At 48.4% G+C, this 23,079-nt stretch overlaps 1 long non-coding RNA gene across 1 annotated transcript in view; it reads right to left on the reverse strand.

Moving 5' to 3' along the window:
* The window catches only part of LOC139259612 (uncharacterized), a 74,294-nt gene that overhangs the window by 2,815 nt on the left and 48,400 nt on the right, over positions 1 to 23,079 (reverse strand). Inside the window, exon 3 of the long non-coding RNA XR_011592615.1 lies at positions 455 to 611. This is a non-coding gene — a long non-coding RNA (uncharacterized lncRNA). The remainder of the gene's footprint in view (positions 1 to 454; positions 612 to 23,079) is intronic.

A 23,079-nucleotide genomic window follows, 5' to 3' on the forward strand; every position in this document is an offset into this window, starting at 1 on the left:
CTCGACCTCAAGTAGTTCGAACACTGGCACTTCTCCCTCCTCTCCCTCCTGGTCTTCGTGTCTCTGTCTCTGGGTGGCGGAGGTTGATGTGGGGGATGTGTGTGATCTGGTGGGTGGGGGAAGGAGCTGGTGTGTTGAGCTGCTGATGGTGTCGAGGTGGAAGGCGGGTTGTTTGACACTGCCTTTGTGTATCAGAGGTGGATGGGGTGCATTGATCGGTGCTGTCGCAATCAACATCTGGACGTAGAGGACAACATTTAGGTGTGTAGCGGGGGGGGGTTGGTCATGTGACATGTTTCCGTCACATTTCTCATTCTTACTTCAAGGACTTCCATCGCTACATGAGCACAGCATTAATGGGCGACACACAGTGCGATAAAAAACAGTTGACATAACATTACATGACCTTGCGTGACATGAGTGTGACACAGACCGGAGATTCAGTAATGCTTACCCTGCTCTAGCACGGGATCTGCACCACCCTGTGTGGTGGCACGGGGGTGGTCACCCACCACAGCCAAAGCACGCTCCTCTAAGCTAGTCACCTCGATGAAATCTGGTGAGCCCCCTCCCATGCCACTCTGCTTTGATGTGTTGGATGCTCTTTTCTTCTGCAGAAATAAAAGTTGCAGCCTTTACCTGTTTTGCTCATGTAACACCCGCACACACAACCACACAGACACAACGGACAGAGAACCTTTTGGAATAGTATGGGAGTGCAACAATACATGTTTATTTATTCTTGATGATGCAACCATATGGTTCCATCGTTTCCTACACTGGTCTCCATCCCACACAACATTGCTCACTGAGGACACAGCCTCCCCCATCTCCCGCCAAATGTGTCTGTATTCGGGTGGTGCAGGCTTGCCACGACCATCCCGGGTAAGGTCTTTATAATGGCACTCCAATTCACATACAAGTTCTTCCAGCACCGCCTCACTAAACCAGGGAGCTCTGGGCCTCCCTCCATTCGTGTTATATCTTGAACAAAGCAATGTGACTGAGTACTGTAGATGTGAGTAAGTGTGACCTTAGTCTCTTTATTCTAACTCCAGAGTGCTGGTACAGCATGGGAGGCCTGCTTATAAACATTACTGCCAAGGGATGCTGGGATCCCTTGGAACTCCAACAGATACACTCTCTGGTGGCAGTAGAATGCTGGTTATATCGGGTTGCATACATAACATCACTCCCTCCCAAAGTCAATAGTATACTTATTTACAGGGTGAGACGATCTGGGGCTTTCCGCTCCCTAGACGATAGTCTCAGTACAAATGCAGGTGCAGGTGAGGCGGTTGATTCTTCGCTGGGCTGCAGCGCAGCTGGCCTTGCTGGGCTTCATGGTCAACCGTGATGTTGGTTGCCACTTGTATGTGCCGGAGGATCAAAGTTGGTGGTGTCTTCTTCAGGTTGCTCGTGGCTGTCTGTGAATCGCAGTTTGGTTTGGTCTAAATGCGTTCTGCAAGTTAGTCCATTTGCGAGTTTGACCTGAAACACCCTACTCCCTTCTTTGGCTATGAAAGTGTCAGCAAGCTATTTGGGACCATGTCCATAGTTGAGTACAAATACAGGGTCATTGACTTCAATATCGCATCACAAATTTGCGCGATCATGGTACATGCTTTGTTGATGCTGCCTATCCTCGACGTGATCATGGAGATCAGGGTGGACAAGACAGAGTCTTGTTTTGAGCACACTTTTCATGAGCAGCTTGGCTGGGGGAACCCCGGTGAGCGAGTGGGATCTAGTGCGGTAGCTGAGCATGACTCGGGGCAGGCGGGTCTGCAGGGAGCCTTCCGACATGCGTTTCAAGCTTTGCTTGATGAATGAACTGCCCGTTCTGCCTGGCCGTTGGATGCGGGCTTGAATTGGACAGATGTGACATGCTTGATCCCATTGCTGGTCATGAATTCCTTGAATTCAACACTGGTGAAGCTTTTCATTCTCTTTTCTATTTCAGTAAGTAACCTTTAGCATTGTTGCTGCCAAATTAAGTTCATCTAGGGGTTAAGTCATGACAGGAGAGCTCGGACACATGTTATGCTCTTTCTGTACCATGTGGGAAATCAGGGACGCCTCCGGTGTCCCTGACAACTCCGTGTGCGGGAAGTGTATCCGCCTCCAGCTCCTGACGAACCGTGTTGCGGAACTGGAGCTGCGGGTGGATTCACTTTGGAGCATGCACAATGCTAAGAAAGATGTGAATAGCACATTTCATGAGTTGGTCTTACCGCAGGTTAAGGGTTCACAGCCAGATAGGGAATGGAAGACCAACAGGAAGAGCAGTGCAAGGAAGATAGTGCAGGGGTCCCCTGCGGTCATCCACCTGCAAAACAGATACACCGCTTTGGGTTAGGTTGAGGGGGATGACTAATCAGGGGAGATCAGCAGCAGCCATGTTCATGGCAGCGTGGCTAGCTCTGCTGCACAGGAGGGCAGGAAAAAGAGTGGGAGAGCAATAGTGATAGGGGATTCGATTGTAAGGTGAATAAATAGGCATTTCTGCGGCCGCAACCAAGACTCCAGGATGGTATGTTGCCTCCCTGGTGCAAGGATCAAGGATGTCTCGGAGCGGGTGCAGGACATTCTAAAAAGGGAGGGTGAACAGTCAGTTGTTGTGGTGCATATAGGTACCAATGATATAGGTAAAAAATGGGATGAGGTCCTACGAGACAAATTTAGGGAGCTAGGAGTTAAATTAAAAAGTAGGACCTCAAAAGTAGTAATCTCAGGATTGCTACCAGTGCCACGTGCCAGTCAGAGTAGGTATCGCAGGATAGCTCAAATGAATACATGGCTTGAGCAGTGGTGCAGAAAGGAGGGATTCAAATTCCTGGGACATTGGAACTGGTTCTGGGGGCGGTGGGACCAAGTACAAACCGGACGGTCTGCACCTGGACAGGACCGGAACCAATGTCCTAGGGGGAGTGTTTGCTAGTGCTGTTTGGGAGGAGTTAAAACTAATATGGCAGGGGGATGGGAATCTATGCAGGGAGACAGAGGGAAATAAAATGGAGACAGAAGCAAAAGATAGAAAGGAGAATAGTAAAAGTGGAGGGCAGAGAAACCCAAGGCAAAAAACGAAAAGGGCCACTTTATAGCAGAATTCGGAAGGGTCAAAGTATGTTCAAAAGACAAGCCTGAAAGCTCTGTGCCTCAATGCGAGGAGTATTCGGAATAAGGTGGACAAATTAACTGCGCAGATAGCAGTTAACTGGTATGATGTGATTGGCATCACGGAGACATGGGTGACCAAGGCTGAGAACTCAACATGCAGGGGTATTCAGCATTTAGGATATATAGACAGAAAGGAAAAGGAGGCGCGGTGGCATTGCTGGTTAAAGAGGAAATTAATGCAATTGTAAGGAAGGACATTAGCTTGGATCATGTGGAATTGGTATGGGTGAAGCTATGGAATAGCAAAGGGCAGAAAACGCGAGTGGGAGTTGTGTACAGGCCACCAAATAGTAGTACTGAAGTTGGGGACAGCATCAAACAAGAAACAAGGGATGTGTGCAATAAAGGTACAGCAGTAATCATGGGCGACTTTAATCTATATATTGATTGGGCTAACCTAACTGGTAGCAATGCGGTGGAGGAGGATTTCCTGGAGTGTATTAGGGATGGTTTTCTAGACCAATATGTTGAGGAACCAACCAGAGAGCTGGCCATCCAAGACTGGGTGATGTGTAATGAGAAGGGACTAATCAGCAATCTTGTTGTGCGAGGCCCCTTGGGGAAGAGTGACCATAATATGGTAGAATTCTTTATTAAGATGGTGAGTGACAAAGTTAATTCAGAAACTAGGGTCCTGAACTTAAGGAAAGGTAACTTTGATGGTATGAGGCGCGAATTGCCTAGATTAGTCTGGCAAATGATGCTTAAAGGGTTGACGGTGGATAGGCAATTGCAAACCTTTAAAGATCACATGGATGAACTTCAACATTTGTAAATCCCTCTCTGGAGTAAAAATAAAACGGTGAAGGTGGCTCAACCGTGGCTAACAAGGGAAATTAAGGATAGTGTTAAATCCAAGGAAGAGGCATACAAATTAGCCAGAAAAAGTAGCAAGCCGGAGGACTGGGAGAAATTTAGAATACAGCAGAGGTGGACAAAGGGTTTAATTAAGAGGGGGAAAATGGAGTACGAGAGTAAGCTTGCCGGATACATAAAAAATGACTGCAAAAGCTTCTATAGATATGTGAAGAGAAAAAGATTAGTGAAGACAAACGTTGGTCCCTTGCAATCGGATTCGGGTGAATTTATAATGGGGAACAGAGAAATGGCAGACCAATTGAACAAGTACTTTGGTTCTGTCTTCACAAAGGAAGACACAAATAACCTTCCCGATGTACTAGGGAACCGAAGGTCTTGTGAGAAGGAGGAACTGAAGGATATCCTTATTAGGCGGGAAATTGTGTTCGAGAAATTGACGGGATTGAAGGCCGATAAATCCCCAGGACCTGATAGTCTACATCCCAGAGTACTTAAGGAAGTGGCCCTTGAAATAGTGGATGCTTTGGTGATAATTTTCCAACAGTCTATGGACTCTGGATCGGTTCCTATGGACTGGAGGGTTGCTAATGTAACACCACTTTTTAAAAAAGGAGGGAGAGAGAAAACGGGTAATTATAGACGGGTTAGCCTGACATCAGTCGTGGGGAAAGTGTTGGAATCAATCATTAAGGATGAAATAGCAGCACATTTGGAAAGCAGTGATAGGATTGGTCCAAGTCAGCATGGATTTATGAAGGGGAAATCATGCTTGACGAATCTTCTGGAATTTTTTGAGGATGTAACCAGTAGAGTGGACAAGGGAGAACCAGTGGATGTGGTGTATTTGGACTTTCAAAAGGCTTTTGACAAGGTCCCACACAAGAGATTGGTGTGCAAAATTAAAGCACATGATATTGGGAGTAATGTACTGACGTGGATAGAGAACTGGTTGGCAGACAGGAAGCAGAGAGTCGGGATTAACGGGTCCTTTTCAGAATGGCAGGCAGTGACTAGTGGAGTGCCGCAGGGCTCAGTGCTGGGACCCCAACTCTTTACAATATACATTAATGATTTGGATGATGGAATTGAGTGTAATATCTCCAAGTTCGCAGATGACACGAAACTGGGTGGCGGTGTGAGCTGTGAGGAGGATGCTAAGAGGCTGCAGGGTGACTTGGACAGGTTAGGTGAGTGGGCAAATACATGGAAGATGCGGTATAATGTGGATAAATGTGAGGTTATCCACTTTGGGGGCAAAATCACGAAGGCAGAATATTATCTGAATGGCGGCAGATTAGGAAAAGGGGAGGTGCAGCGAGACCTGGGTGTCATGTACATTAATCATTGAAGATTGGCATGCAGGTACAGCAGGCGGTGAAGGCAGAAAATGGTATGTTGGCCTTCATAGCAAGGGGATTTGAATATAGGAGCAGGTAAGTCTTATTGCAGTTGTACAGGGCCTTGGTGAGGCCCCAACTGGAATATTGTGTTCAGTTTTGGTCTGCTAATCTGAGGAAGGACATTCTTGCTATTGAGGGAATGCAGCGGAGGTTCACCAGACTGATTCCCGGGATGGCAGGACTGTCATATGAGAAGAGAGTGGATCGACTGGGCCTGTATTCACTGGAGTTTAGAAGGATGAGAGGGGATCTCATAGAAACATATAAAATTCTGACGGGACTGGACAGGTTAGATGCAGGAAGAATGTTCCCAATGTTGGGGAAGTCCAGAACCAGGGGTCACAGTCTAAGGATAAGGGGTAAGCCATTTAGGACCGAGATGAGGAGAAACTTCTTCACCCAGAGAGTGGTGAACCTGTGTAATTCTCTACCACAGAAAGTAGTTGAGGCCATGTTGGCCTTCATAGCGAGGGGATTTGAATACAGGGGCAGGGAGGTGTTGCTACAGTTGTACAGGGCCTTGGTGAGGCCACACCTGGAGTATTGTGTACAGTTTTGGTCTCCTAACTTGAGGAAGGACATTCTTGCTATTGAGGGAGTGCAGCGAAGGTTCACCAGACTGATTCCCGGGATGGCGGGACTGACCTATCAAGAAAGATTGGATCAACTGGGCTTGTATTCACTGGAGTTCAGAAGAATGAGAGGGGATCTCATAGAAACGTTTAAAATTCTGACGGGTTTAGACAGGTTAGATGCAGAAAGAATGTTCCCAATGTTGGGGAAGTCCAGAACCAGGGGTCACAATCTGAGGATAAGGGGTAAGCCATTTAGGACCGAGATGAGGAGAAACTTCTTCACCCAGAGAGTGGTGAACCTGTGGAATTCTCTACCACAGAAAGTAGTTGAGGCCAATTCACTAAATATATTCAAAAGGGAGTTAGATGAAGTCCTTACTACTCGGGGGATCAAGGGGTATGGCGAGAAAGCAGGAAGGGGGTACTGAAGTTTCATGTTCAGCCATGAACTCATTGAATGGCGGTGCAGGCTAGAAGGGCCGAATGGCCTACACCTGCACCTATTTTCTATGTTTCTATGTTTCTATTCACTAAATATATTCAAAAGGGAGTTAGATGAAGTCCTTACTACTCGGGGAATCAAGGGGTATGGCGAGAAAGCAGGAAGGGGGTACTGAAGTTTCATGTTCAGCCATGAACTCATTGAATGGCGGTGCAGGCTAGAAGGGCTGAATTGCCTACTCCTGCACCTATTTTCTGTGTTTCTATGAACACCTCGATCAAATCTCCCCTTAATCTTCACTGCTCTAAGGAGAACAACCTCAATTTCTCCATCTCTCAACACAACTGAAATCTTCCCACCCTGGACCCGTTCTAGTAAATCTCCTCTGCACCCACTCTCAGGCCTTGCCATCCTTCCTAAAGTGTGGTGCCCAGAGTTAGCCACAGGACTCTTGATGGGGCCTAACCATGTTTTATAAAGGCTTAGTATATTTTGTCTCACATATTTGAAGATAACTAATTTTCAGGGTTATGGGGAAAAAGCTGGGGTGTGGGACTAAATTAAACAACTCTTTCAAAGGGCCAGCCCAGGCACGACGGGCCGAAGGACCTCCTTCTGTGCTGTAAGATTCGATGGGCCAGATTTTCCACTGTTTTTGCATGCATAACGCCCACTTAATGCCCATTTCACTGCTGAAATGACGTATAACGCCCATATATCGCCCACTTAGCCACAAAGTGGAAACTGACGGGCATTTTCGGACACTTGTCGCCGAGCATTACTTTCCCCATGTGCGTAACACCGGGAAAAAATAATACCGCCCGCCCAACTTTTTTTGGGCGGAATCATCAGAATGGGCGAAATCAACGGCCACAATATCGGCCAGCGGTAGTTTCCGCATGTAATTAACGCCGAGATTCAATAATACCGCCCGCCCATCTTTTTTTGTCGTAAAGATCACATTTGCCAAAAATAACGGGCAGGAGATCACCCAGCCTGACTTTCACCACCTCGCACACATCTCGCCCACAATATCGTTCACCCAAAACACCGCTCAGAAAAAGTGCAACTCTTCTGACCGAATGACAGCGGTGTGGACGCCATTTTTTAAATCGCAGATCGTTTCATTCAAAAGGCTGCTTCAACTTCGGGGGAGTTTGCATTGACTCTGGAGTTCTTCTCAGGTGAAGTGACCATCTCAACAGATATATTTTCAGACTCTGGACTATTGGGGGTTTAGTGTAGGTGTATTTTAGTGAGGAAATTATTGTTTCTGATCAATCACTATTATACTTTCATTGCAATGGGGCCAGCCATTTTTCAGCCTGCATCGATTAATACGCAGCTGCTGCAGAGTGCAGATGGCTCATTGTGTCCCCAATTTAACACATGCAAGAATGAGGAGGAGGGGTCCAGACCATACACACCCCACACTTACAGGTAAAAGAGGTTTTACCTCGACATGTCCGAGCACACCTGCCTTCGGAGAATGCACTTCCACAAGGTGGTGATCAATGAAATATGTGAGCTCATCAGGCCACATATGTAGCCTGCCATCAGGACATCAGTGTCGGTCGAGGTCAAGGTCACCGCGACACTATCTTTCTACGTGTCCGGTTCCTTTCGGGACTTCGCGGTCGAGATTTCCCTTCTATCTCACCATGCCAACCATCGCTGCATTAGATAGGTCACAGAGGCCCTGTACGCATGAAGGATGGACTTTATCAGCTTCTTCATGACCATGGAGGCTCGGACTGACAGGGCTGGAGCATTCTACCTCATTGCTAACTTCCCCAGGGTGCAGGGAGCAATACAGTGCACTCACATTTCCATGCGGCCACCTTCTCAGGACCCAGAGATTTTTCAGAACAGAAAAGGATTTCACTCCCTGAAGGTCCAACTAGTTGTCGACCACAACCAGATCATAATGGCAGTGAATGCCAAATGTCCGGGCAGCTTCGATCAGGCTCACACCCTGCGTGAGAGTGCTGTCTCTGACATCTTTAAGAGTCAGCCACAAGGATAATGTTGGATGCTTGGTGATAACTGATATGGCCTCATCACCTGGCTGATGATCCCCCTGGTGACACCCACACCGAGGCCGAGAAGTGATACAACCAGACCCACAGAGACACATGCAATGTGGTCCAGAAAACAATAACTGTGCTTAAACAGCGCTTCAGATGCCTGGACCACTCAGGAGGGGAGCTACAATCCAACACTGAGCACGTAGGTAAATTCGTGGTCGTGTGCTCCATGCTGCACAACCTGGCTATCAGGAGGGGACAAGAATTGCCAGAAGGGACTGATGCTCCACCTCAGGAGAGAGAGGAAGAGGAGGACGAGGGGCTGGACACTGACCTAGGGCCAGACAATCAGGCTGACTATGCAACCATGCCTACGCTCCCCTCCAGACCACAGGAAAGTGCCCATGGTGGCTACATAGCTGCAAGACTCTTATGTGAAGAGCTGATATCTGAACGATTTGCCTGAGAGAACGTTGCTGTAAGTGACAACGCTGACACACTGCTGTGTGTGTGCAGCTCAGACATCAATGGTGGCCATTACCTTGGTGCCAGTTAAAGTTTACTTTGATTGAATTAAGTTTTATTTAACCCTTTCATGTTAAGGAATCACCAGTGTGTAACAGTCCAGCTATCTGAGACAATGCGCAACAAGGTTATGTTCAATAAAAAAATGTTTTTCCAACATTGGCCTGAAATCTTAAGTATCTTGGGCAAAAACACCCCATCCCCGCCCACACCCCACTTTTTTCACCATTGACATCAATCAAATATTCAACATGTCCAGCAACACAGAATACAAAGGCAAAGCAGGAGGGTGGTCCCCTCCCCCATACATTACAACAAATTGCATACACCCAGATGGAGATATAACACAGTCATCACCTGCGGACATGCACCTCACTTTCCTTCCCACCTCCCCTTCTTCTCCCCACCTCTACCCCTTCCCCTCCTCGCTCCATGCCGCCTGGCCGAAGAGCTCCTCAGGCAGTGCCTCATTGCGGGGGGTATGAAGGCAGAGACGGTGGTTGCATGGGTACGGGAGCGGGGGGTGCCGAGGGGGGAAGATTCTCTGATCCAGAAGCAGGATCTTGGTCCTGCCTCTCATCTGTCGTTCACAGTGGTGGTGCGGAACCGAGGGATGGAGTGCCACTCTCGGGGACCACTGGGAGGCCTGTGCCAGCAGTGTTCCTGGCTATCTCCTCCAGGGCCTCTGCCATCCATGGAACGTACTCAGTCATGGTGGCCAGCTGTCGGGATATGCCCCCCAATGCATCAAGGAGCTGGTCATCAATGTTTACAGTCCTCCTGGACAAGTCTACCATCTCTCCGCTCTCATGTCGCACTCGTGGACCAGACCTGCCGTGTCCACGAAACCTCCACGGGGTGGGCGCCGTCCTGAGGACAAATGGGGTGCCCTGTGGCCAGGTGCTTGGAGCCGGTACCTCCAGAGTGGAGGCGGGAATGACCGGAGTAGCACGAGATGGCCTTGGGGTGGAATGGCTTCTGGAGCGTGGTGATGCAGGTTCCTCGAAGTCCGCGCTCTCATCTGTAGAGAAGAGACCCAGCGGATTGCCGGGCGAGAATCGGACCTCCTCAGCAGATGTAGGATCGTCTGGTGAGTCTGGCCCCGCGCCCCCACCTTTTGGCCTCTGTGGTCTTGCCTGGTGTTGTGCTGCTGGCTGATCTGCAAAACACAAATGAGGTTATTAGAGGAGAAGGGGGTGCTAGGGTGACAAGGTGAGTCCAGCGTTACACACAGCATATGCACGATAAAAGCACCACCGCTCTCAAAATCATCACAGACATCACATTTCATGACCATCAACACATTGTGCATTGCAATGATTTCATTAGGCCAGCATTATTTCTAGGAAAAATGTATATGATTGTTCAGATATGAGTGGGTGTGGCATGTATTGACTTTACATCACGCAATGGTGTATACTTTACTCACATTGCATCACTTCAGGGTCTGCAGTTCCTTGCGTGGCCATCCAGGGGCTGCTTCCCCATGAGTGCAAGCACCCGCTCCTCTGTCTCAGTGATGTCGCTGGGGACTGGTGACCCCTCACCCGTTCACCTCTGCACGGACCTCATCGTCGATAGCTTCTTCTGTAAAAGGTGACAGGACGACATGGCATGAGATCATTGTGTGAGATCTTTGCTTGGTTCTGTCACAGAGACTGATACAACACATAACCGACAGATGTAATCATGATTATTATGATAATTATCATTCTTTACCTAAAGACGTACACCGTGACCGCAGGTCTTGACTTCAACGTTCCCGGTAAAAGTGAAAGACCTCCCATCTGCTGATAGTCACTCATGGTACTTACAAATCAAATTATATAACTACATAAGTACATGTATATCAATGTAATACTTACTCTTGTGGATCCCACAAGGTCGTTCCATCGTTTGCGGCACTGGTTGCCCTCACGCACCACGTTGGTCGCCGACGAGACCACCTCTGTTATCTCGGTCCATATCTTCTGGTAGGCCTTTGGGGTGGGCTTCCCACGCCCTCCTTGGGTCACATCACCCCAGCGTGACTCGACCTCCTGCAGGAGGGAGGCATTTGCCTCATCCGAGAACCTCCTGGCTCTTTTGCAGCCTCCAATGTGTTCGTCTCCCAGCTCACTGCTCTCTCCAGTGTTAGTCTCCACAGTATGTTGTGATGCCTCCTCCTCTCCCTCCATTTTAGGCCAAATTTGGGCAAATACCTGTTTGGTAACAGCTAAGTTTTGTTTCCCTATTTGCTCCAAAGCTCTAAACTCTCCCTCCTTCCTCCCAAAGCAGCCACACCACACCCACACACACCTTCATTCCCTCTCAGCTCCCTCTCTCTCTGTCTCCTCTTCTGCGCATGTCATGGTGACTCTTGACCTCCTGAATCACGGGAATCGAGCGTTGCCATGCCGTTGCTAAGGACGGCCACACTTTACGGCAGAAGGTCAGAGAGATTTAACGCTACCGCCCATTTCATATCGCTCGTGGTAACGCCCAATTTCAAAAATGGAGACTAGGGGCTTTGAGAATGGGCGACAAGCCGGCGATCTGAAAACCCATTTTGACCACCCACACTGGAAATAACGCACATTTTTGGGCGATCTGTACAAAAGTGCAAAATCTAGTCCGACGATTCCTGTCTTTTGTACTCTATGCCTCTATATAAAAAGCCAAGGATCCTGTATGCCTTTTTAACAGTCTTCTCAACTTGTCTTCCACCTTCAAAGACTTGCGTACTTACATGCGCTCTTTTTCTGCACCCTTCAAAATTGGGCCATTTACCTTATATTGCCTCTCCTCATTTTTCGTACCAAAATGAATCACTTCACATGTCTCTGCATTAGATTTCATCTGCCAGGTGTCTGTCCATTGCACCAGTTTTTTTACGTTCTCCTGAAACCTGTTACTATCCTCCTCACTGTTTAATATATTTCTGAGTTTCATCTCATCTGCAAACATTGAAATTATGCCCCATACACCTACGAGCAGCTCATTAATATGTATATAACAAGACCAGTGGTCCAAACACATTTCCCTACAGTCTGAAAAACAAGCGTTCACTACTACTGCCTGCTTTCTGTCCCTTAGCTAATTTTATATGGACACAGCCACTGGCCCTTTTATCCCATGGGCTTCAATTTTGCTAACAAGTCTAATATGTGGCACTTCATCAAACTCCTTTTAAACTCCATATGCACAATATCAACTGCATTACTCTCTTCAAGCCTCTCCGTTACTTTATCAAAGAACTCAATCAAGTTCGACAAACTTGATTTGCCTTTAACAAATCTGTGCTTGCTTTCATTTAGTAGCGTATACTTTGACAAATGCCAATTAATTTTGTCCCGGATTCTTGTTTCTGAAGTTTTCCATACCATCGATGTTAGGTGACTGGCCTGTATTTGTCGGGTTTATCCCTCTCCCCATATTTGAACAGGGGTATAACATTTGCAATCCTCCAGTCCTCTGGCACCACTCACAGGTCTGAGAAGGATTGGAAGATTGTGGTCAGAGCTTCCGCAATTTCCTCTCTTACTTCCTTCAGCAACATTGGATTCATCCCGTCTGGACAGGGTGACTTTTCTAATTGGATCCATTTCAGTTTGTGTTGATTCCTTGAAATCCGATTGTTCTATCGGAATTGCATAACCCACAACTCTCTTATTCTCCTGTCAATGTATATGGCCCATGGGATCATGTGACCCATATCATTAATATTGCTCTAGTGATCTGATTGGTCTGTGGGAACATGTAACCCGCGGGAGGGGACTAATTGGTCTGTTTTCTTTCAATAATGAAAGACACTCTGATTCCTTGTTTAAACAGGCCCTGCTCCCACCTCGGCCTCACCAGTCAGGGCCAGAAGTGTCCCCCTCGAGGGCTTCAGGCTGTTAGTCTCATGTTCCCCGCTCTTCTTACTGTGTGAAGATGCCTTTGTACATTTAAAATGTATGAATACAGCTGCACTGAGCGGGCTGCAAAGGATCAGGAACTCAGCTCTGTGGCCTTAGGCTGGGGGAATTTCCTGGAAGTGACCATCCCCTTTACACTCATGGCCCTGACCCTGGGATTGGGGATGGTGTCAGTGCGAGGGCAGACTGCTGGGCAGGACGTGCTGCTCCAGCACAGTTCCAGTGGCTCAGCAGCCTGACTAGACTTTCCAGTTCTAGGAGTTACCGACATTGAGATCAATTTACCATGGAGATGTCACTGAAGCATGTTGTATAATTGCATTCCAGAGGAGGTTTTCAGTAATATGGTGAGAAGGCGGAGAGAAAACAGTGGGAGTAAGTTTTGTTTACCAGATTCAGTTTCTAGTTTCACATTCAGGAAACCAATAATCTGGAAATGACAACACACCGAGTACTGTGATCACTCAACTCACCATCGGAGGTAAAGTTGACGAAGGAATTCCTTACTCAACTTTACCTCCGATGGTGAGTTGAGTGAGCACAGTACTCGGTGTGTTATCATTTCCATACAAACAGAATTATGAGATTTAGGGACTGAAATTCCCCTTTTTTATAACTCCATTAGCGCCTCTGCGGGGTGCTAATGGGGCGCATCAAGATTATCGCCCGGGGGAAGGGGTCGATAGCGCCAGCGGGGAAATTGCCCCTGGAGATTTGGGGGCTGCGTGTCTTTGAGCCCCGGCTGGCACATGCCCAGCAATAACCTCATCAGCATGTGGGGGGACCCCTCACCGCCCCACACCAACCCCTGAGCACCCCATAGGGTAACTTAGCCCGCGGGCACCGAGGATGGCGAGGCCGATGTCACCACCCCACACCAACCCCTGAGCACCCCGGAGGGTAACTTAGCCCGCGGGCACCGAGGATGGTGCAGCCGGTGTCACCGCCCCACACCAACCACTGAGCACCCCGTAGGGTAACTTAGCCCGCGGGCACCGAGGATGGTGAGGCCGATGTCACCGCCCCACACCAACCACTGAGCACCCCGGAGGGTAACTTAGCCCGCGGGCGCCAAGGATGGTGCAGCCGGTGCCACCGCCAGCTTTGCGGGACGCGAACCTGGCAGACATCCGCCACTGGAGCACCCTTTAAAAGGGAGGCCATTTACGCCATGGGCCGCCATATTCTTCTGTCGGTCCAACAATGGTGGCCCGCGCATTGACCGGGCTGCCATCCTGCAGCCCACAGCTCCGTTATGGGTGCCCGGCTGTTGACCCGGTCGAGGGCATCCCTGGTGGACCAGTGGGGGCTGCCAAAGGGACGGCAGAGCGCGCAGCGGCCTTCCCCTTTAATTGAAGGGGCGGGGTTTCTGCCGCGTCAGCGCTAAGGGGAGATCTGCGAAGCACTGATGTTGCCAGCGAGGCACTGAGCTCCGGAGCATGGCCGTGGACTCGGCATCACACTACTGCCTGGGAGCACCCCTCCACGGACACGGAGCACCTCCGATACTGCTCCGCCCCTCGAAGTGACGAATAAATGTCCCGGCCCCGGAAGGTTACCGCCACCAAACGGGGCGCCGGGCAATTTTGCTCACTTAGATCATTGGAATTCCTTCTGGATTTAAATTTACATTTACATAGAAACATAGAAACATAGAAAATAGGTGCAGGAGTAGGCCATTCGGCCCTTCTAGTCTGCACCGCCATTCAATGAGTTCATGGCTGAACTTGCAACTTCAGTACCCCCTTCCTGCTTTCTCGCCATACCCCTTGATCCCCCTAGTAGTAAGGACTTCATCTAACTCCTTTTTGAATATATTTAGTGAATTGGCCTCAACAACTTTCTGTGGTAAAGAATTCCACAGGTTCACCACTCTCTGGGTGAAGATGTTTCTCCTCATCTCGGTCCTAAATGGTTTACCCCTTATCTTTAGACTGTGACCCCTGGTTCTGGACTTCCCCAACATTGGGAACATTCTTCCTGCAACGAACCTGTCTAAACCCGTCAGAATTTTAAACGTTTCTATGAGATCCCCTCTCATTCTTCTGAACTCCAGTGAATGCAAGCCCAGTTGATCCAGTCTTTCTTGATATGTCAGTCCCGCCATCCCGGGAATCAGTCTGGTGAACCTTCGCTGCACTCCCTCAATAGCAAGAATGTCCTTCCTCAAGTTAGGAGACCAAAACTGTACACATTACTCCAGGTGTGGCCTCAGCAAGGCCCTGTACAACTGTAGCAGCACCTCCCTGCCCCTGCACTCAAATCCCCTCGCTATGAAGGCCAACATGCCATTTGCTTTCTTAACCGCCTGCTGTACCTGCATGCCAACCTTCAATGACTGATGTACCATGACACCCAGGTCTCGTTGCACCTCCCCTTTTCCTAATCTGTCACCATTCAGATAATAGTCTGTCTCTCTGTTTTTACCACCAAAGTGGATAACCTCACATTTATCCACATTATACTTCATCTGCCAAGCATTTGCCCACTCACCTAACCTATCCAAGTCACTCTGCAGCCTAATAGCATCCTCCTTGCAGCTCACACTGCCACCCAACTTAGTGTCATCCGCAAATTTGGAGATGCTACATTTAATCCCCTCGTCTAAATCATTAATGTACAATGTAAACAGCTGGGGCCCCAGCACAGACCCTTGCGGTACCCCACGAGCCACTGCCTGCCATTCTGAAAAGTACCCATTTACTCCTACTCTTTGCTTCCTGTCTGACAACCAGTTCTCAATCCATGTCAGCACACTACCCCTAATCCCATGTGCTTTAACTTTGCACATTAATCGCTTGTGTGGGACCTTGTCGAAAGCCTTCTGAAAGTCCAAATATACCACATCAACTGGTTCTCCCATGTCCACTCTACTGGAAACATCCTCAAAAAATTCCAGAAGATTTGTCAAGCATGATTTCCCTTTCACAAATCTATGCTGACTTGGACCTATCATGTCACCTCTTTCCAAATGCGCTGCTATGAAATCCTTAATAATTGATTCCATCATTTTACCCACGACTGAGGTCAGGCTGACCGGTCTATAATTCCCTGTTCTCTCTCTCTCCCTCCTTTTTTAAAAAGTGGGGTTACATTGGCTACCCTCCACTCGATAGGAACTGATCCAGAGTCAATGGAATGTTGGAAAATGACTGTCAATGCATCCGCTATTTCCAAGGCCACCTCCTTAAGTACTCTGGGATGCAGTCCATCAGGCCCTGGGGATTTATCGGCCTTCAATCCCATCAATTTCCCCAACACAATTTCCCGTCTAATAAGGATGTCCCTCAGTTCCTCCTCCTTACTAGACCCCCCGACCCCTTTTATAACTGGAAGGTTGTTTGTGTCCTCCTTAGTGAATACCGAACCAAAGTACTTGTTCAATTGGTCTGCCATTTCTTTGTTCCCCGTTATGACTTCCCCTGATTCTGACTGCAGGGGACCTACATTTGTCTTTACTAATCTTTTTCTCTTTACATATCTATAGAAACTTTTGCAATCCGTCTTAATGTTCCCTGCAAGCTTCTTCTCGTACTCCATTTTCCCTGCCCTAATCAAACCCTTTGTCCTCCTCTGCTGAGTTCTAAATTTCTCCCAGTCCCCGGGTTCGCTGCTATTTCTGGCCAATTTGTATGCCACTTCCTTGGCTTTAATAATATCCCTGATTTCCCTTGATAGCCACGGTTGAGCCACCTTCTCTTTTTTATTTTTATGCCAGACAGGAATGTACAATTGTTGTAGTTCATCCATGCGGTCTCTAAATGTCTGCCATTGCCCAGCCACAGTCAACCCCTTAAGTATCATTCGTCAATCTATCCTAGCCAATTCACGCCTCATACCTTCAAAGTTACCCTTCTTTAAATTCTGGACCATGGTCTCTGAATTAACTGTTTCATTCTCCACCCTAATGCAGAATTCCACCATATTATGGTCACTCTTCCCCAAGGGGCCTCGCACAACGAGATTGCTAATTAATCCTCTCTCATTACACAACACCCAGTCTAAGATGGCCTCCCCCTAGTTGGTTCTTCAACATATTGGTCTCGAAAACCATCCCTTATGCACTCCAGGCAATCCTCCTCCACCGTATTGCTTCCAGTTTGATTAGCCCAATCTATGTGCATATTAAAGTCACCCATTATAATTGCTGCACCTTTATTGCATGCACCCCTAATTTCCTGTTTGATGCCCTCCCCAACATCACTACTACTGTTTGGAGGTCTGTACACAACTCCCACTAATGTTTTTTGCCCTTTGGTGTTCTGCAGCTCTACCCATATAGATTCCACATCATCCAAGCTAATGTCCTTCCTAACTGTTGCATTAATCTCCTCCTTAACCAGCAATGCTACCCCACCTCCTTTTCCTTTTATTCTATCATTCCTGAATGTTGAGTACCCCTGGATGTTGAGTTCCCAGCCCTGATCATCCTGGAGCCACGTCTCTGTAATCCCAATCACATCATATTTGTTAACATCTATTTGCACAGTTAATTCATCCACCTTATTACGGATACTCCTTGCATTAAGACACAAAGCCTTCAGGCTTGTTTTTTTAACACCCTTTGCCCTTTTAGAATTTTGCTGTACAGTGGCCCTTTTTGTTCTTTGCCTTAGGTTTCTCTGCCCTCCACTTTTCCTCATCTCCTTTCTGTCTTTTGCTTTTGTCTCCTTCTTGTTTTCCTCTGTCTCCCTGCATTGGTTCCCATCCCTCTGCCATATTAGTTTAACTCCTCCCCAACAGCACTCGCAAACACTCCCCCGAGGACATTGGTTCTGGTCCTGCTCAGGTGCAGACCGTTCGGTTTGTACTGGTCCCACCTCCCCCAGAACCGGTTCCATGCCCCAGGAATTTGAATCCCTCCCTGCTGCACCATTGCTCAAGCCACGTATTCATCTGCGCTCTCCTGCGATTCCTACTCTGACTAGCACGTGGCACTGGTAGCAATCCTGAGATTACTACTTTTGAGGTCCTACTTTTTAATTTAGCTCCGAGCTCCTTACATTCGTTTCATAGGACCTCATCCCTTTTTTTACCTATGTCATTGATACCAATGTGCACCACGACAACTGGCTGTTCTCCCTCCCTTTTTAGAATGTCCTGCACCCGCTCAGAGATATCCTTGTCCCTTGCACCAGGAAGGCAACATACCATCCTGGAGTCTCGGTTGTGGCCGCAGAAACGCCTATCTATTCCCCTTACAATTGAATCCCCTATCACTATCGCTCTCCCACTCTTTTTCCTGCCCTCCACTTTTATTTAGAATATTGTACATGGAGTTTGTTTCCAGAAATAGAATAACATACACAGCAATTCAGTTGCCAGCTCTGTTAAACATTTCTACTGACTTTGTGATCCCGATTTTAACTCCAAGGGCTAGACTTTCCACCTTTGTGCAGATCGCCCAAAAGTGGGCGTTATTTCCGGCGTGGGCGGTAAATATGCGTTTTCAGATCGCCGGATTATCAGCCATTTTCAAACACCCTAGTTTCCATTTTATAAAATGGCCGTTACCTTGAGCGATCTGAAATGGGTGTTAGCGTTAAATCTTTGACCTTCTGCCATAAAGTGTCGCCGTCCTTAGCAACAGCATGACAACGCTCGTTTCCTGCGCTTCAGGAGGTCAGGGGTCATCATTACATGCGAATAAGAGGAGACAGAGAGAGAGGGAGCAGAGAGGGAGTGAGGGCATGTGTGGGTGTGGTGTGGGTGCTTGTTTGGCTACTTTGGGAGGTAGGGAGAGTTTTGACATTAATACACAATTGTGAGAAAAATGTTAGCTGTTACCAGCCAGATATTTTCTCTAATTTGATGCCTACAATGGAAGGAGTGGAGGAGATGACACAGCACACTGTGGAGACTAACGCTGGCGGGAGCAGTGAGCTGGGAGAGGAACAATTGGGAGGATGAAAGAGAGACAGGAGGTTCTCGGATGAGGCAAATGCCTCCTTCCTGCAGGAGGTCGAGTCACGCTGGGGTGATTTGACCCAGGGAGGGCGTGGGAAGCCCACCCCAAAGGCCTACCAGAAGATATGTGCTGAGATAGCCGAGGTGGTCTCGTCGGTGACCAACGAGGTACATGAGGGCAACCAGTGCTGAAAGCGATGGAATGAACTTGTCGGATCCGCCAGAGTAAGTATGACATTCGTTTACATGTACTTATATATTTATATAATTTGATTTGTAAGTGTAATGAGTGATCAAAATCAAATATGAGGTCTTTCACTTTTACCGGGAATGTTGTACTCCAAACCTGCGTTCAAGGTGTACGTCTTTAGGTAAAGAATGATAATTATCATAATAATCATGATTACATCTGTCGGTTATGTGTTGTATCAGTCTCTGTGACAGTACCTAGCAATGATATCACGCAATGATCTCATGCCATGTCGTCCTGTTATTACCTTTTACAGAAGAAAGTTTCAAAGAATAGGCCCGAGCAGAGGCGAACGGGTGGGGGGCCACCAGTCATCATCGACTTCACCGATATAGAGGAGCGGGTGCTCGCACTCGTGGAGAGCCACCCCCAGTCGGCCATGCGAGCAGCTGCAGAACCTAAAGTGATGCCACGTGAGTAAAGTATACACCATTGCATGATGTAAAGTCAATAGATGCCACACCCACTCATATCCGACCAATAATATATGATCGATGATTGCTAAAAGTGTCCTCTAAATAATGCTGGCCTCATGAGAATCATTGCAATGCAGAATGTGTTGGTGGTCATCAAATGTGGTGTCTGTGATGATTTTGCGAGCGGTGGTGCTTTTTCGTACATATGCTGTGTGTAGCGCTGCAATCACCTTGTGAGCGTAGCACCCCCTTCTCCTCATTTGTGAGTTGCAGCTCAGCCAGCAGCGCGGCCCCAGGTGAGACCACCGAGCCCAGAAGGTGGGGGCGAGGGGCTGGACTCGGGGACGATCCTACATCTGGTGCTGAGGAGCACCGATTCTCGCCCGTCAACCTGCTGGGTCCGTTCTCTACGGGTGATGGCGCGGACTTTGAGGAGCCTGCATCGCCAGGCTGCAGAATGCATTCAACCCCAACGCCATCTAGTGCTCCTGCGGCTATTCACACCACCACTCTGGTGGTACCGGGCCCAAGCTCCTCGCCACAGGGCACCTCAGTTGCCCCAGGACAGCGCCGACCCTGCAGAGCTTTCTTAGACGCGGCAGGTCTGCTCCACGAGCGGCAGGTCAGGTCGGCGACATGGTAGTCTTGTCCAGGAGGACTGTTGACATAGGTCAGCAGGTCCTCCAGACATTGTGGGGCATACCCCGACAGCTGGCCAGCATGTCCGGCACCATGGTGGAGTACGTTCTGTGGATGGCAGAGGCCCTGGAGGCGATAGCCAGGAACACTGGTGGCAGAGGCCTCCCAGTGGTCCCGGAGTGCAGCACTGCATCCCAAGGTGCAGGACCCCCAATGCCGACGACACATGCAAGCCAGGAGGAACATCTTGCTTCTGGCTCAGAGAAGGTTCCCACCTCGGGACCCTCCTCTCGTATCCGTGCAACCACCGGCTCTGCCTTCATCCCCCCGAATGACGCAGCTCCTGAGGAGAGGCGGCGTGGAGTCAGGAGGGGAAGGGGTAGAGGTGGGGAGAGGAAGGGGGGGTGGGAAGGAAAGTGAGGTGCATTTCCGCAGGTGATGTCTTGTAATATCTACATCTTGGTGTATCAAATTTGTTGTAAAGTCTGGGGTATGGGGGGAGGGGGCCACCTTGTTGGTTTGCATTTGTGTTCTGTGTTGCTGGAAATGTTGACCATTTGATTGATGTCAATGTTATAAAATGTGTTGTGGGGTGGGGTGGGGGTGGGGTGTTTGTGGCAGTTGTACTTATGATTTCAGACAAATGGTCAGATTAAATATTTTTTATTTAACATGACCTTGTTGCGCATTATCTCAGATAGCTGCACCATTACACACTGGTGATTCCTTAACATGAATGGGTATAACTAAATTTAACTTGAATCAACTTAAACTTTAACTGGCACCAAGGTGATGCGCACCATTGATGTCTGAGCTACACACACAGCAGTGTGTCAGCTTTGTCAATAACAGCAACGTTCTTACAGGCAAAGCGCTCAATTATGAGATGCTGACGTAAGAGTCTTGCAGCTATGTAGCCACCACGGGCCCTTTCCTGCAGTCTAGAGGGGAGCGTGGACATGGTTGCAAAGCCAGCCTGATTGTCTGGCCCGAGGTCAGCATCCACCTCCTCGTCCTCCTCTTCCTCTCTCTCCTGAGGTGGACCGTCAATCCCTTCTGGCAATTCTTGCCCCCTCCTGAAAGCCAAGTTGTGCAGCATGCAACACACGACCACGAATTGAGCCTGAAAGGAACCGGATGCGTAGAACGAAAGTGCCGCAGTGACGTTGCCCTCGATGAACAGTGCGGTCCTGAAGGTGCTGGCAGGCTGCAGATCTGCTCTGATGAGCTGGCATATCTCACTAATAACGTCCTTGTGGAAGCGCAGTCTCTGAAGGCAGGTGTTCTCGGACAAGTCGAGCTAAGACCGCTTCTACCTGTAAGTGCGGCGGGTGTCTGGTCTGGTCCTCCTCATCAGTCTGGCACGTCTTAGATTGGGCACATAATGCTGTCGATTACACCCTGTGCCATTTCTACTCTGCAGCATCTGCGTTGTCATCAAGGCAGGCTGAGAAATGGCTGGCCCCATTCCAATAACTATAAGTATAATGCCGATTGTTCACAAGCAATAAATGTCCCCACTAAGACACCTAAAGTAAAATCCAATCATCCACAGTATGATAAGATGTCTGTTCAGATGTTCACATCACCTTAAAAGAACTCCAGAGTACATCCGAACTCCCCTGAAGTTGAAGCAGAGCAGCCTTTTAAATGAAGTGACGTGCGATTTACGAAATGACGTCCACACCGCTGAGAGTACTTCAGGTCAGTTCAACTTTTTCACGGCGTTTTTTTCGGCGAGCGAGATTGTGGGCGATATGCGTGCGAGGTGCTGAAAGTCACGCTGGGTGATATTATGGCCATTGGTTTCGCCCATTCTGATCTTTCCGCTCAAAAAAAGTGGGCGGGCAGTATTAATTTTTATCAGCGTTACGTACATGCCGAAAGTAACGCTCGCCGATAAGTGACCTAGAAATGGGCGTTACTTTCCATTTTGTGGCTAACTGGACGATATATGGGCGTTACACCACATTTTAGCGTTAAAATGGACGTTAAGTGGGCGGTATGCCTGCAAATATAATGGAGAATCTAGCCCCTAGTCACTTACAACTTCACTTTCAAAACCTTAACTGTCTAGCCTTTAACCCTTCATTCACCACAACATTTCTGCAGTTACTGACCTGCTCAATCACACCCTCACCTCCAGCTTTGATGCCCTTGTCCCCATTTAATCCATTACTCTCTTTCACCCTGGTTGTTCTCCCTGGTACAGACCTCATCGCTGCTCCCTCAACTCCAAGAGATGCAGACATAATCGTTTATAGCGGATAAATGGTTTTGCTATTCATCGCCAGATCTTACTGGACCACATGAAGCGTTATCAGGCCCCGCTCTCCTCTGTCAAAACTGATCACTGTTCCACGATCATCCTGAAACACAATGAAAACCCCTGGCTTCTATTCTCCACGACAAACAGCAATCTTCAATCCCTCTCCACCTGCCTCTTCCACCCTCATCTCCAATAACAAGTGCGAGGAGGTCACGGACATCTTGGTCATGAACACTGAGACCATCCATTCAGCTGTGTCTACCACTTCCGTCCTTTGACCAAGCCCACCAGGACAAACTCCACCGATAGTTTCCCTCTGCCCTAGCTTTGAACTTGTATCTTTCTCTAGTTTCTCTCCAATCTCCCCTCATGGCCACTCCAAGCTCACCTTGTCCATCGGACCCACCTCCTTGTCACTCAAACCCTATTTTCACCAAATTGATGACCACCCTACTTCCCTTCCTGGCCCCTATATTAGCACATATTGTTAAATCTCCTCAGGCACTGTCCCCCTCCCCTTCAAATCTGCTGTCACCACCCTTCTCAACAATTCATCTCCAACTCCTCTGTCCTTGTGCATCACAGACCCATCTCCAAATTCCTTTCCTCTCCAAAGTCTTTGAATGTGTTATCGCCTCCCATGCCAATTTTTCCCAAAACTCCATGTTTGAATCCCTGCAATCAGTTTTCCACCCCTGCCACTGAACTGAAACGGCCCTCATCAAAGTCAG

The sequence above is a fragment of the Pristiophorus japonicus genome, chromosome 3, assembly GCF_044704955.1.
Source record: "Pristiophorus japonicus isolate sPriJap1 chromosome 3, sPriJap1.hap1, whole genome shotgun sequence".
Taxonomy (NCBI): Eukaryota; Metazoa; Chordata; class Chondrichthyes; family Pristiophoridae; genus Pristiophorus; species Pristiophorus japonicus.